At 35.1% G+C, this 17,085-nt stretch overlaps 1 long non-coding RNA gene across 1 annotated transcript; it reads right to left on the reverse strand.

Moving 5' to 3' along the window:
* Positions 1–8,445: 8,445 nt before the first annotated feature.
* Positions 8,446–16,091, reverse strand: LOC107500201. Its single transcript, XR_001594475.2, has 3 exons — positions 16,042–16,091; positions 9,808–9,935; positions 8,446–8,499 (listed from the first exon to the last, which is right to left on the reverse strand). It is a non-coding gene; the product is annotated as an uncharacterized LOC107500201 (long non-coding RNA).
* Between the last annotated feature and the right edge of the window lie 994 nt (positions 16,092–17,085).

The raw sequence follows: 17,085 nt of genomic DNA on the forward strand, positions 1-17,085 counted from the left end.
AGTAAAACCATTAATACTATAATCTCTTTTTTTTTTAGCCAAGGTTTAGGAGCATTTTATAAGTATAATCCTATTTAGAGAGAACAAGAGTCAGAACCATGGCTTTTATGAATATCCTCACTTAGATAATGAGCAATGTCCCAGAAACAGACTCAGAAAGTTCTTCTACCTGGGATGGGGGCAGAAAAGCAAGGAGGTTTGCAACAGAATCTGGATAATTTTCAAGGCGCTTTATGGTTTATGGAGAACTTTCACAGAGATCTTAATCAATAGTTACAAAACAGCATCGTGCTATAGCTAGCCACTTACGAACTCAGCTAGGGGCAAGAGAACCCGAGGACCCAAGGAGGTTAGGTGATTTTCGTACACACATAACGGAAGACCTAGAAATAGAATTCTCATCGCTTGACTTTCCATAATTCCATTTTGCTAACAATCACAGAGAAGGAATTACATTAGAAATTTAGAGTGCTCTTGTGCAATTCATGTACCTTTGAATCTTTTAGCATTTAGTTTCTTGGGGAGAAGTTGTCCGACCCTATTCTAGGGAACTTAAAAAGATATAAAGATTGGAGTGATGTATTCCTCACTATTGACTGTCTGGGTTGCCTTGGACGGCTAATTTATAGTCTCTATATATCAGTTTTCTCCTAATTAAAATAGGAAAAATAATCGCAGAAATACCACAGAGTCACTGTGAGAATTTATGTAGACAATGCATATAAATAAACTATTAAAACATGCATTGCATATAACTGCTCCAGTAAAGTTAGATGTTTTAATTATTATCTGGAGAAGGAGTCAGTTATAGGGACCTCTGTAGAACAATGGGGATGAGGTGAAGCTATAGAAAACAAGGATTTTTTTTTCTTGTGTGAGAGCATTGATGCCTTGGGCACTAAGTGTGATCGATAGATCTACAAGTGACAGAATCTCAGTCAGGTTGAGGAGCTGTAATGGAAGGACTATTCCCTGTGAATGTAGAAATGGAGCTCAAAGAGTTTTTCTGAAAAAAAAAAAAAATCACGACCCTAGAGAATCAGAGCTTTTGCAATTGGCTTTTGCTATCCCTTTGCATGTGGCTTCTGATCTCATCACTTAAATGCCACCAAAAACTGTTGACATTTTATTATTTTCTTTGTCATCACAAGTAATACATGGTTATTGTAGAAAATAAAAATACAGAAAAATCTCTTATTCACTCCACCTGTATGTAAAATTCATATCATTCTATCTCTTGTTCATACATTTCAAAAAACAGCGATTCATCAGTGACTTCTTCGTCACTAAATTGAAAGACCTTTCCTTTTTCCTCCTATCTCTCTAAATGTGTATATTACAACCCTCCCTTCATCCTCGATGCTCATTCTTCCTTTAACATCTAATAGTAGCTTCCTGTTTCTCCAAACCCCAAAGCAATATATCTTAAAACAAAATGTTCCGCCTCTATTTCAACAGCCTTTCCCCCCTGTGTCCTTTTATTCGGTCACTAGTACTACCTTCCCCTTTTTTCTTCCCCATTACCTGTATCCAGTTACCAAGTCCACATTCCAGCCACCTCACCTCTCTTCTTCATCTCAGTGTCATTACCTCAGATGGGGTCTTTTCTGCCAAATCTCCTGACCTTGATAAGAAGATAATCTTTCGCTGTTTCCATTCTGTCCTCATTCCAATTTACCCTGAAAACCTCAGCCAGATTCACCTGGTAAAACACAATTTGGATCATTTAACCTTTGCTTGGAATCTGTAATGACCAAGGACAGCCCTAGCTCTTTGGCATGGGCATTCCAACCCTTACCATCTGGGTTCAACTGACTTTGCTTCACTGCTTTCCTACTTTCCATCATCCCCCTTCACTTACTTTACTTTACTCTCCAGAAAGGTCAGGCTCCCAAATGTCCTCTACATGCTCTCCACATGATCCTACTCCAGGCTTTTTTCTTGCATTTATTTTTTACATTCATTTACTGCATATCCACATGTTGAAATACTATCTAGCTTTCATAGCTCATAGTAAATGACATGTCTTTGAAGGACTCCATGATGCTCTCATTTAGAACATACTATCTTTCTTCTTTGTATTTCCTGGCAGGTTCTTGCTAAATATCTATTAAACTTGTCTCTTTCTGTTTCATCAGAAATAGTTAAGCATCTATCTGGACACACCGAAGAAAAGGAAGTTAGTTTACATATGAATCTATTATAATGTACAGTAACTTGTTCATTAAACATTTGCTGAACAAAGGAATGATCTCTGATGAGCCTATTGGAGTTAATAATTGGACTATTTTATAATTTTCATAATTAGAATGTCTTCATCTCAACATACTTTGTAATAAAAAAAGAGAAGTGCACATTTGAATGTTGGCCTTGTCTGCTATTGTAGTAAAGCCAATAAGGAAACACGTAAAAGACAAGCATCATTGGAGAAGAGTTCTCTATTTTATCTCGCTGGTGATGTCAGTGAGGAATTATGGGAAGGACGTATTGATGAGAGTCAGTGTTTACAGGGCTATCTCTGATGCAGTTTTACATCAGAGTCTTATAGAATTTTATAAAGACTATGCCAATTGTACAACCGTAAATGAGTTTCTTTGATAAAGTAATATTCTCCACAAAGTATAACCTGAGATACAGTAGAAAGGCATCAGACTAAAACTTGATGTGGAGAGATTTTTGTGGCCAACATGATTTCAAATGTTAAGGTTCTATACTATTAATACGTTTTACTCTATTTCCTTGGTGAGGTTCTGAGTCAATAGACATATGACCTCCCTAAAAGGTAACCTACGCTTTGAAGTATAAAAACATTTAATATAATTAATAACCTTTTTCAAGGTCCCAGAGTAGTAGTAAGTGGCGAATAGAGGGCAGTAAAATAAATGTTCTAATATTCGACAATTTCCTTACCTTGTTCCTTATTACAAAAATAAATTAGTAAAATAAAACATTTTCTAACTCTTACTTCTCTTTCCCCATATGCACAAGCTTTCTATATTGACAAAGTTGTTATGAAATCGAAAGGGGTTCTGTGCATCAGGACAGGTCTGGGTTAGAAGAGCGAGAATTGTTCCAATATATATCGCACTAAATAAAAAATGTTTTCCTTGGGAAACTTTTTTAGGAATTCAATAAAAGGAATCATCATAAGATGAAGATAATTTTGACAGGAAGTCACTTTTTTTTTAGTTCTTTAGTTTTTTTCCCCCAGAATTCCATGTCCTTTGATTTTTTTTAAAAATGATCTTCTTAATAAAGAGCCCCTTTAGCTATATTGGCTGACATTTTCTAAATCCTCATGAAATGGAGTTTTAGTCGAACAAAGGTATAATAAACATTTAACTTTCTTTAAGGTCACAGAATAGAATTTAGGTGTGTGGATTAAAATTATGCTGTTAAAAATTTACATGTCATGAAAGATTTTAAAAGCAAAGGTCATGATATGAAGTAATTCAATGTTTAATAATTCTGTATCAATTTATTTTAACCTCTGGCAGCTTGGAGATTTGTTTAATCAACATTATGTTTATGAATGTCAGGGGAAAAAAAACAACAACAACACTCTGACATAATCATGATCATTTATATCTCCCAATAGCTCATCTGGCCAGAAAGAAAATAATGGCAGAATCTGTAAGGCAGTGTGCAGGGCTGCTCCATGCTAAGCTTAGCACTGGTTGAATCTATTATAGGTCATAAGCCAAATAAGTACAAAAGCTGACTGAAGCTTCTTTTTTCTAAAACTGGTTAGGATTAATCTTGTTAATATGCCAGTTTTTGAATGAATATACCATAAAAGTTTAAAAGATTCACACAGTCACTTGTAACCAAGGAAATGCAAGGTTGAATGTAATGTTTTATTCACCAATGAGATGAAAGAGTGAAAAAGAATATAATATCTAATTTTAGTAAGAGTGCAGAAAATGATATCCTTAGGCACATTTAGTGGTAGACTAAAGTGATGTGGCTCATTTGGAATAAAAAATATATATAAGCATTTAAAAACTGTTTGCTACCGAGCTATATGCTAAGACAATAGAAAAATAATACTTAATATTGATCGAGTGCTCAGTATGTGCCAGCATTGCTCTAAGTGCTTTACGAACATTAACTCATTTTATTATCACCACAAATCTGTGAGGTAGGTACTAGTATTATCAGGGAAGTGAGGCCCAGAGCAGTTAACTAAGTTGCTCAAGGGCACACAGTCATGGAGCCAGGATTCCAGCCCTGGACCCAACATTCTTAATCATCACATCTCATTGCTTCTCTCACTACAGCCATATGTATTAGATATGGCCATAGAAGGCTACTCACTGCAGCACTATTTGTAATAGAAAAAAAATTGGAACCAAACTGATATTTACCGATAGGAAAATTATTAAATGAGTTATAGGTACTTCCAACACTTAAACTAAGCATGTGCCAAACTTTCATCTGCAGTGAACCTGTAGAAATACTCAAAATACATAACCTTTTTGTTTTTGTTTTTTTGTTTTTGTTTTTGTTTTGTTTTGTTTTTTGCTTTATGTGCTAAGGGTTGGGTTAATATTAATTTGTCAGTACCTGGCACATTATTATCATCGGTCCTCCCAAGGCACAGTTTTTGTTTTATTTATTTGTTTTCTTTTTCCTCATTTCCGTTTTCTCTTTCCTCTCAGTGTGTTTGTTGTAGAGGCTGTAGTTGGTGTATTCTTATAGAAGATGAATTTCCATTTGTATGCATATTTTAATAGACACAAAAGAACTATGTTATATATTTTGTAATTTTACACTATCTAGCAATATCTATTTTAAGATCTATCCAAGTTGCCACGTATATAATTAGTCCGTTGCTACTACACATGAGCTACAAGGTGAACAACAATGCCTCGTACCACCGATTTCTGTGACAGATGCCTGCATCGGTGGCAATTTCCTGCCAAGAAAAAAACACCATGCTGAACTTTCTTACACATGTCTTCTTGTGGATTCTCTCAGCATTGGACACAGAAACAGAATTGCTGGGTCTTGTGGAGGAGGTGAAAACTTATTGTAACCAAATTACTGATTGAGAGCTGCTCCTAGAAAGCAAAAAAATTCCCCAGTGAGCAGAGTCACCCCATGTCCATCTTTGCTTTCTAGATCTATGTATTAGTATAAAGAATACCACATAATTACCATTGGCTAAAAGTATAAATCATATCTTGTTAAATTGAAGCTATTTTTACTCTATGAACAGTGATTCAATGATTAAGTATTACAAATCCTGATATATATTTACAAGGAGACACAAGATATGGGCAGCATGGCTCATATGACTAAAAGATTAGAACTAATATGAAGGAAATTTGATACTGAAATATCATCAAAGTCCATTCTAATCTCAATTATAAATTTTTTCCATTATTATCAATTTCTGCTGTATAAGATTTATGTAAGAATTCAATGTATTGAATCTAAAATATAAAATGCTTAACATAGTGCTTGGATCACAGAAGGCACTTAAAAAATAGCCATTTATTTAGGATTACCTGGAATAACAGTGTAGTCTGCGATTAAAAACAAACAAACAAAAAAGAGAAGTGAATTTAAAAGATAAAAGAAATTAGAAATCTTATGTTCTTTGTGAGAAACTCTGGCTCCCTCTAAGAACTGTTTTTCATGTATGATAAATTCAACTTCAGGAATTAGATACAGGGGAAATCTTAGATGATTAGACATTCCCTACTTACTAGGGCTCAGTGTAATTTTCAATTGTATAGCCTGTGAAATTTGCAGAGTTGAAGCTTGTGTGATTGGGTCTGAACTTGGTTGATTATGTGGATGGTATGGGAAGCTTTCTTTACTGCAAAGCAGAGAGATAGAGCCTCAGGCTCTCTGTGCCAATGGAGTCTGGAATCCCTTGCCAAGAACAGCAGGCCAACACAGATGAGATTTCTAGCTGGTGCCAAAAAAACAATCCCTGTGCAGATTCTCAGCAGGAGGCTTTGGTGATGACTAAGAAGGGTGTACCTGAGACAGAGGCTCTGGAAAGAGAAATTTGGGAAATCTTATTATAGCAGACTGAATCTGTGGCTTGATCGGCAAATCAGAAAACTTCTGATCCTGGACACTTGATTGCTTGACCTTTCTGGGGTGACTGAAACTGCCCTTTAAAGGCCACTGGTTTCTAATAAACCCTGAAACAATTTCTTTTCCATTCCTAATGTCCACGCTGTTTTTAAAGCCCTACTCCTTTAAATCACTTTTCCAATGACCCATTCTCATTTATATTTTACGACAAACTGTATTTAGGATTATTGCTAGGTAGCTACTGGCTTTAGTTAGTTAATGGCCTCCAAAGTAAATCCGTGACTAAAAATAGCTCTCTCCACCAATGCAAGCTGAAGAGAAATGTGAGTCTTTCTTCATTATGATAAGTCCTATAGAGACATTTATTTTTATTATCTCAAAATTGGTCTGTCCTCTCATGACAGTTCTTTAATGATGCTGGCAAGATATAGAGCAAGATATAAAAGAAGATGTTTCTCTGGAAGGCATACCTAATGCCCGTGCCGTAGACCAATAGGCCAGGTTTATGGAATATGAGGAAATACTTTTCCTTTGCTTGCTTACCTGCATTTCATAGGTTCATCTTCCCAAAATAGCATTTTGAAAATATTTCAAAGATTAACTGCTTCTTTCCTTCATAATTTAACTTATTATAATAAAAGTACTATCTCATCTTTTTAAATTTTTCTATTGTTTTCAGATCCTAATTGGTTATGTTTCAAACAGCAAAATGCAGAATTTATCTCTTCAGCTATTATGTTCAATAGTCCAATTATTCTGATGCCTGGTTGTTTTAATATGATGTTGATAAGCACCAACCATACAGTGCTATTTTAGCATTGTCCAGAATATAACAAAAACTTGATGGATACAAAAATATAAGCATAAAAATATCAAATAATCTGTGAACTATCATTTTAAAAACTCCCTTGTTGGTGAAAATTTTTAATGCCTAGTAATTATTTTGATATCATAGATATAGTCTTGTGTTTTAAAGGGGAGAAATGGGATACAATAATCTAAATAAATTACAATTATTTTAATTTTTTAAACTACCAGTTAATATGACAGCTTTCACTGAGTGTGACAAAGTTTTCTAGACACAACAAAAATTATTTATGTTGCTTTTCTCATCAAAAAACATTTCTATATCTTGCTATGACAATTATCTAGGGTTATATTTAAGTACTTGACAAAATAAAAACAATTAAGATGGTAATTTATACTTTTCTCTATTTCTTATTTTCTTTACCTCTTATTAATTTCCAAATAGCTTTATTATTTTGAAAGAAGAAAATGAAGAAATTTATTATGTTTCATGGACCTCAAAGAAGAGAAGCCTTCAGTTTAAGCCAGAAAATTCATAGCAATATGCTGTAAACTGTAGGAGAAGGTACACCTAACACAAAGGCCCACAAGTACTCAAACAAAAAACTTGGTTCTTCTTAAGAGCGTATCTCCTTGCATGGAAAGAATTAAGATCCTGTCAAATTTCACCAACTGCACAATAGAACCTGGTCATCCACTTTAAATTTCCTGTCTGTAAAGCATTCACCACTCTGACATTCCTTTAAAAAATACATTTTGATGTTGACAGTTACATTATTTTTAGCTTTGCATAACAGCTGTAGGCTAAAATTAAGACAACTAAAATTTGTAGATGACATTCGTCTTCGATAACACAATATTTTGTTAGTCACAAAAATTGTTGTTCAGAATTTGGGGCTTGCACCCAGGACTCTTCATGTGTTAGTGGGATTTGGGTTAATATTATTTCTAGTAATTATACCTAGTAGCACATGAGAGCTGCAACATTCAGGAATCCACATGTAACACTTTTTCGGCCCCACTGCAGAGACTATCCTTGGATATTTCTTGCTCTACTTTATTTCCCAGATGATTAAGCCACACTATTCAAAGAACTGCTACCACTGTAATGCTGTAATCCTTTCAGATCTGTTTTTGTTATCACTTCATTGACTTTTTAACTGGAATATTATGCATTCCCTTGATAGGTACCATACCATCTTTTTGTGTGTGTGTTAATCATGTCAATTTCTCATAAAAATTTTAAAAGTTTGCCATTGATCGATATGTCAGAATCATTAAAAATGGAAGGAGAATAGAACAGAATTGACTCTAAAAGAAAGTGCAGTCTTTAGTGAAACAGTGTGAATTTCTGGAATTAGAATTCACTAGGAATTTTATAACTATAAACAATAATAATCAGAAGATGGGTAGGAGAGGAAAAAGAGAAAGAAAAAAAATAGGAGAAATAGAGGGGAAAATACTAAAAGTGTCTTTTGAGGAAATGTTTAAAATTGTAGAACAAAGCCTATCTGAATTCAGAGTAGGAGGTTCTGACCCCTGGTGCATCTTCTCCCATCTTACCTGGTCGAATCCCGGAGAATCATCAGTTCACCTCCTCGCGGTGCTCAGGTTCCTCTAATCTACTATGAAATGAGTCTGTTGGGAAAAAATAATAATAATAACCTTCAAGGTCTCTTCTAATTCCAATATTTTTGTGGAAAAGGTAAATGATTAAACATAAAAACAAATCATATTTGCCTCTTTAATGAAATAGCACCATCACAAAATATATTTTTACCTTCTATACAATCGTATTATTTTATTTTATTTTTTGGGGTACAGTTCAATATACATCATATATATATATATAGCATTGTGTGTTCACCACCCAAAGTTAAGTTTCCTTCCATCCTTCCTATCTGGTAGATAAGGGAAAAGGGGGCCAAGTATAAGGTTACAGAAGCACTCATGTAATTTAAAACAGCATGTCAAAGGCAAATCCATCTAACACACTAGGGATATTTTCTGTCTGTTTCCCCATCCCCCACCCCCGCCACCCCACTGATATTTTGTGATCAGTGGAATTAGAAGTTTTTTAGTCTACTTTCCTTTGCACTCAGACAATAGATTTGTTTCTGACGTTAACTGGAATAAGAGAACTATAGGGAAGTTCATGTTGAGTAACAGGAAAAATGCTAATTTTTTTCCCCCTAGAAAATCAAAATCTCAAATTCTATTAGCCACTGACTACCCTTTCCAGAGCTTGGTTTATGATTAAAACAGACACCTCAATTAAAGCTTTTAACCACTATTGCCATAAGTCTTTGATTCTACAAAGCTTTTTCTTGCAAGTAATTTTTTCCAACATTTTTGCAAAGCTTTCCTTGGCACTACTCAAATGAGCATTCTCAACGCAAACACAGATTCTTTTTTTCTTACCTTCCACTTCCAGTTTTCTACTAAATCCTTCATTTTATCTGATTGCTTGTGGATCTTCCACAGGCTTGCCACTATAAAGCGATACAGCAATTTTAAAAAATAATATATAAATCATATTTCCCCACCCTCCATAAATATCCCAGTTTTGGGCCACTAGGCAGTCTTCTGACCTGGATGAGCTTTGAGAAATAGGCAAACGTAGTCTTTATTGGTGCTTCTAGCCCCTTATAGAAGCCCTTTTTTGGAATGGTGTGGCTAGTGTTAAGTATTTACAGTGTGGACTCCCGGCCTTATTGTTATAGGGGATGTCTAGGCGTTCCTTATGTGCAGTATCACACAGCATTTTCATTTTTATTTTTTGAGGTATAATTGACATATAACATTATATTCGTTTCAATTGTACAACATAGTGACCTGATATCTGTATACACTCACGCAGCACTTTAAGGTACACAGTGGTGCCGGCAGTGCCTGTGCTCCTAGCCAGATCCACTCCCCACAAGTCTCTGGCGCTGAGAGCTCTACCTTGGCTCGGGTCTCAGCTCTGAATCTTCGATGTGCTTCTCTTGGTCTGAAACTCTTTCGTAGAATCTGACTCGGCTCTTGAGCCTGCATCCTGAAATACCTCTGCTGTTTGAGTGCCTCAGTTCTGGCTTAAATACAGAAATTTTAGAAGTGAGTTAAAAAGGAGAGAATATGGCTAAACTTATCAGGGGGATCACTTCATAAATTATATGAATGTCTGATCACTATTCTGTATACTGGAAACTAATATAAAATAATATTAAATGTAAACTATAATTGAAAAATTAAAAAAATTAAAAAGAGAGAATACATAATCAAAGAATGTTAAAACTGAAAGGAATCTCAGTTAAAATCAAATTTAAATAATTCTATTTTAGAAATGAGAACTAGCTTTAAAATGATTAAGTGACTGTGCTCATGGTAAACTATGATAAATGAGGTTTGTATAGGTATGACTTCTGAATCCAAATCCAGTGCCCTTCCCATTTTACTTTAATAAATTAGATGGGAATTTTACACACAATAGTTGAGACATCTGGGACTAAAGAAACTCTTAAAACTGTTATATATGCACATACACCTGTTGTACCAGCAACTCCCAGCTGCAGTATATGAAAGTAGTTTATAAACTACAAAACCCATATAAGTTTAAGATGTTGTCTTCAATATCACTTTCTTTCATATGAAACTGGCTCCAGGAGCACAGTCAGGTTATTTCTCTTCAACTTTGATAAGCAGTGATTTGGTCTCTTTTTTTTTTCCTGCTTTGATTTTTTTAAATTTTTATTTCTAAATTATTTTATATTAATGTTAGATATACAGAGTAGTGGTTAGATATTTATATAGTTTATGAAGTGATCCCTCTGATTACTCTAGCATCCATGTGGCTCTACACACAGTCATGAGAGTAAAATTGACTATATTCTCTATGCTGTGCTCTACGTCCCCATAACTGTTTTTGAATTTGATTTGGTCTCTTCTTTTTTTGGACAACGATTTTTAGAGTTCAAGTGTTTCATCATAAAATTTAAACAGGAATTTACTCCTTATGAACTCCAGTGTACATGAGCAGAGTTAATAAATTTAAAAATGGCAAAATCAGTGCCGCTTTGAGGATAAATACCAGGAATAATCGAGCTCCTTGCCTTTTGAACTCATACTCAGTCTGATCTGTCTACACGTCTAATCCTGAGCATGTTATTTACAAATGGGTACTTTAAGTCAAGAGGTCAGATTGACTTAGAAAAGAACATAAAGATTGGAAATGCCTTGTTTTCATGCTTAAAAACATTGCAGTTTACATTAATGGTGGGTTCATTGTCTCATTCTCACATACACAGGGCTCTATTTGTTTTTTTATCCTGTCATGAGCTGTCATAAATGATTCTTCTTTTGTTCTGGCAGCTTGAAAGCTATTGTACCCATAAAAAGAGTTATGAGTCTTTCAAAGTTGAATTCCAAAGTGATTATGATGCTGTTGTTGTCATTGCCCAATATAAATCCTATAGTCATAAATAAAAGCATAGCATGGTGGCCTGTGGACAGCATAGCCTTATAAGATGTAATAGTGATGTTTTCCAAAAGCAAAGCCTGTGCCGTTGTAAAATGCAGCTGTGTCCTTTGGCACCTGTTAGTGTGCATCTTGTATACTGGGCAGAACTCACAGGCACCAGAAGAAGAAATCAACATCCATCTTTATTTAAGGATAAACAGAGAATAATGGAAAAATGATCTGCAAGTGCCCTTTGCTTAGGCCTAGAGGAGATGGTGACATCCGAGCATACCTGAAGTCAGAAACAAAAAGTTTCCCAGAAATCTCAGTTCCTGTTCTGAAGCTGTCCTTGTCCCTGGTATGCTTCCTTGCTTTGCACTCCTAGCCCTTGATCTGACAAATCTTTAATAGTCTCTCTTTCATTTCTATAGTTTCTCTCACAATTTTTAGAACTAAGACGTAGGTATGGTGCAAAACGACAGAAGATCTTAGAAAAATCATGGAAAAGAACTCGAAGATTGAGTCCATACTTTGTGCCAGAGTCTGTGCTAAGCGCTTTACATTTACCATTTTATTTAATATCCAAATCAAATTGAGGTGGTTATCAGTCTTATTTTAGAATGGAGGAAACTGAGATTCACAGAACTTTAATCAATGGGCTTATATTGACAAGAAACGGAGTTTGAGCCCAATGTCCAAAATCTTCTCCCTGTGATACTGTTGTCAGGTGACCCTTTAAAGGTTTTTACTGGTGGAGTAAGAGGTTGGTGATTTTCAAAAGATAATGTAACATGGATTTAAAGAACAAGCACAACACCGGAGTCAACAAGGAAAAAGAAACATTCACAACACCAGAGTCAACAAGCCAGAGATCAGCAAGTCCTCTAGTCTCCTCTAGTCTCCTCGTCTCTCTATGGAGAGGCATGACAGGTCAAGTCTGCACCACAGACTGTGGATTTCATTCACGTAGAGGGACCTGTGGGTGTCTGGATTTATGCATAGGAGAAAACAACTTTCTTAATGATGGGACACAGAGGCTGTTTGGCCCTAGGCAGTCTGGATTTTGAGTGTCAGGTATTTAGCAGTGGGCTCTGGAATCATCAATTGCATGATATCAAAGCTGTGGGCAGCTGGACAGTTTTGGTGCTCATGCTGGAGTCGCAGAGTCCTGCTTGCGGAGGGAATTTGATTCCGTGATAAGCTGATATTAGGTGACACCCCTCTGTCTGGGAAAAGGGTGTCACCCAGTACCCTACTAGTGTGTACTCAGAGTGAGCCCCTAGTGATGTCTTCATATGATTTTGTTCCGAACATGCTACCTAAAATATGGGCACTGACATATGTCCTCTCATCTCCAAGGCTCAGACTTTGATGCTGTAACATGAATAGCTGCCATATTACTCTTGAAAACTGTTTTGTTTTTGTTGACGATGGGTTATTATTTTTTTTTTTTTTTAGTTATTTATTAGCATGGTGTTAGTGACAGAAAGTCATCAAAGAGTTAACTTATGGGTATCAGTAAAATTTCTCTTTTCTTTAAAGTGATTATTATTATTATTATTATTTTATTATTATTATTATTTTAATATTGGTGTTGACTCCTTTCCTCCCACCTCAACCCCTCTTAGATAAGGGAAATGAGGCTGAAAGCCATGATGCTCCTTGCCTGGAGCTTCAGCATCCAAAGAGTATGTCGAAACGAGCACTAGACTAGACCTCCCCAATTTTCCATCCTGGTGCTTATCCTCCTGCCAGAAATGTGACTAGAGTGTTAAACTTAGAAGCACTAACTTAGTGAGGAATTTAAACAGACGTTCAAACATATCTATGGCAGTTCTAATTTACAGTTTGTTGTTGGCGGTATACGGATTTGGGGGAATTAAGGGATTTGGCATGATACTCTCTTTGCCTGCATCTGCCTCTTCTCACTATAATTCAACACGAAGCAACAAATATTTCTTAAGCAGCTACAGACAGGGCACTGTGCTGAGTACCTTGAAAAATAAATAAGTAAGATTCTTCTTACCATCCAAGAACTTGACCCAGACAACTTCCTCTCATTTTATACCTTGGGCAGTATTGACGGCAAGAGTATTTGCCCAGGTAGGTGTGTGGAATGATGTTTATAAGCTACTCAGAGGAAGATTCTGAGCCATTCATGGGTAGCGAATTCACACCTTTCTATGGTGATGATGATTTGAACCCTGACAGCAAACAGAAAAGCAAAGTGACATGTCTGTGTTAGTCAAGGACTGTGAATGCTGCATTTTCCAACAAGAGACTCTCTATACTTTGATGGTAGGTCGTGGGACTTAGATGTAGATGCCTCGAGTTTGCTGTCACTTCAGTGTCCTTGTTATAAAATCTCCTTGCAAAAAAGACTTTCCCCTGGAGAAACAAGTATTTCCATGTCAGAGGCTTTTCTGGAGGTAAATCCACCCTGATTTTCTGAATGAAGTACAAAATACTGCCTCCTGAAAATACTGTGAAAAAAGAAGCAATTATTTTATCTTAATAATAATTACATCACAGCTGCTCCTAAATCTCAAATACATGTTTTAGAGGCACTCTTTCAGTCACACCTTCAACTGACTTCGATTTCCAATTACACATAAAACAAAATATTAGAGCTATTTGGCGTCTTCAGTATCTTAAAAGCAGTAAATTATTTATTTCTCATCAATGCAAATTAAGAATTTTCAGACAAAAGTGAATATAGAAAGAAAAAAGCTGCAAATCTAGAAATAAATGGGCCAAGAAACAGAGATCAATGCATGAAGACAGAGATCAGAAATGCAGACATTTACCAAGAGGGAAAAAAAAAAAACCTTGTTAATCTCCAATGCTTAAAAAAACCTGAGGGTGAACTGGGCAGCCTAATCGCTACAGGATGTGACATGACTATCAAAAAGGTCAGCGTGATTTGGGGCTGGCTATACAGAGTCAGCATTTTCTAAAGTGGAGAAATAATGCTGTCTAAGGACCATACTTCACCCAGAAAATATATAAGTGACCGTAAAGGCGAATTTGAGAATAGAATTAAGCCATCTTTGACTTGAGCACAGGTAATCAGGTATATCCGAGGTGACAGTGCCCTAGGTTTTCACACCTATGGAGCAGCCCTACCCTAGTCAAGTGGCGTTAGGTCTTCGGAGAGAGTCTGTTCATGCGCACTGACCCTAATTTAACTTGTCAGTTGCCTGCCTGCCGATGAGAAGTTTTAGATCACTGTTACTGAGTTAACCGTGTAATAAGCATGAAGAGTTCTTTTGAAGGCTTGGAAATCAACTTAGAAGAGGAGATCTTGAATATTTCAGTTTATGGTGAGAACTAAGCTGCTCTTTATGTCTTTGTGACAGGCAGGAATGTTGCTCAAATTAGATTCTTGACTCCTTTCAAATTCTGCTGAAGAGAAGCTAAAAGCATTACAGTTTATTTTTAACCTTTTAATTTTAGTATAGATTTAGATTTACAAAAATAGTTGCAAAGATGTACCAAGTGTCCCTATGTACCCCATACCTAGTAGCTCTATTATTTGGGGGGAAACATTACAAGACTCTTGTTTTATTTAGCACATATATTTTTCAGTATATATAAAATAAAATTCTGTACTTATATTAAACAACCAGTAAGGATTACAACTACTTAGACCCTACCATATTCTGGTTCTCCATAATCATAGGGATTGCTATACAATCATAAGAAAATCTGTCTCAAAAACTATAATTAAAAACTGATTTCTGAACTGTTTATGTCATTTCTTTAACTTAGGCAGTTATTTTATACTCTTTATTTATTTTTTTTTAATTTACTTAAGAAAATATTTCTTTTTCATTCTGTCCAGAGAGAGAAAGGGAGATCCTATATTTTGCCATTTTTTTGTGAACATGAAAAGTAAAAAATGGGGCTTTAGTCTCAAATAACATGTAGGCTAGTTGTATTTCAGTCAAGAAATAAAAAAAAAAAACAACTTAATGGAAGTCAGACCGGAAAATGGTCACTATGCTTAGAAGCTGAAATATTAACCACTGTTATGAAGTAGAAGGTCTGGACTGTCGTTTATCTCCTCTCTTAAAAAAAGTGTATAATAATCTTTGACATTCTGTTTATAAAATATATAATAGAGAGAATAAAGCAATAGAGAATGAGCTAGAAAGTCACTGACTCTTTCCAGTAATGCTACCTGAATTAAAACTCATAAACGTTTGAGATTTTCCAAGTACAGAATAGTAGTCATAGAGCAAAATAATCATTTTCTGAAATATCAATGCCAAAAGAGGGAAGCGATTTAGAATTTCCTTAAGATCTATATGATCGAGAGAGAGAGAGAAAGAGAGAGAGAGAGAGAGAGAGATGTATTGAGATGCAATTAACAAATTAAACTGTAATACATTTAAAATATACAATGTTATGAATTGATAGATGTATAGATTACAAAAGGATTACTCTCATTAATACGTCCATCACCTCACATATTTACCATTTTTATGTGTGTGAAAATATTTAAGCAAATTTCCATTTCACAGTAACGGTTACCATTTTATACATTAGAACCCCAGAATTTATTCATCTTATAATTGAAAATTTTTGCATTTTTACCAACCTTTCCCTATTTCCTTCAACCCCTATCCTCTGGCAACCACTTTTCTATGTTTCTAAGAATTCAACTTTTAAAAATAGATTTTATGTGTAAGAGATACCATGAAGTATTTGTCTCTCTCTGTCTGGCTTATTTTACTTACCATGATGTCCTCCAGATTCATCCACGTTGTCACAAATGACAGGGTTTTCTTCTGTTTTAAGGTTGAACAATATTCCATTATATATTTATTCTTATTCATTCATTCATTCGTCAAAAAACACTTAAGTTGTTTCCAGACCTTTGCTATTGTGAATGCTGCTGCAATGCAGATCTCTCTTCTTTAATTTCCTTTGGTTCTATCCCCAGAAGTGGGATTGCTGGGTCATATGATAGTTTTATTTTTAATTTCTTGAAGAAGTTCTATACTGTTTTCCATAGTGATTGTACCAGCTTACATTCCCACCAACAGTGTACAAGTGTTCCCTTTTCTCCACATCTTTGATGGCAATTATCTCTTCCTTTTTTGATAATAGACATTCTAATAGGCATGAGGTAATATCTCATTGTGGTTTTAATTTGAATTTCACTGATGTACAGTGATGTTGAGCACCTTTTCATGTGTCTTTTGACCATTTGTATTTCTTGTTTGGAAAAATATCTATTTAGGTTTCTTGCCCATTTTTAAATTGGGTTATTCTGTGGTTTTATTTGTTTATTTTGTTTTGTTTTGTTTCTTTGCTGTTGGGTTGTATGAGTTTCTTATATATTTTGGATATTAACCCCTTATCAGATATGTAGTTTACAAATATTTTCTTCCATAAGTTGCCATTACATTTTGTTGATTGTTTTCCTTTACTCTGCAGAACTTTTTAGTTGTATGTAAACCCACTTATTTATTTGTTCTTTTGCTGTCTTTGCTTTTGGCATCACATGCAAAAAATTATTCCCCACATCAACATCTAGGAGCTTATCCCTTATGTTTTATTCTAGGAATTTTATAGTTCCAAGTCTTACATTCAAGTTTTTAATCCATTTTGAGTTGATTTTTGTGTATGGTGTAAGATAGAGGTCCCCTTTCATCCTTTTGCATATGACTATCCAGTTTTCCCAGTAACATTTATTCTCCTATTATTAATATCTTACATATTAAAATGGTACATTTGTCACAATTAGTGGACTATTATCAGTTCTTCGTTATTAACTA

Source organism: Rousettus aegyptiacus, unplaced genomic scaffold, assembly GCF_014176215.1.
Source record: "Rousettus aegyptiacus isolate mRouAeg1 unplaced genomic scaffold, mRouAeg1.p scaffold_m13_p_13, whole genome shotgun sequence".
NCBI classification, from domain to species: Eukaryota; Metazoa; Chordata; class Mammalia; order Chiroptera; family Pteropodidae; genus Rousettus; species Rousettus aegyptiacus.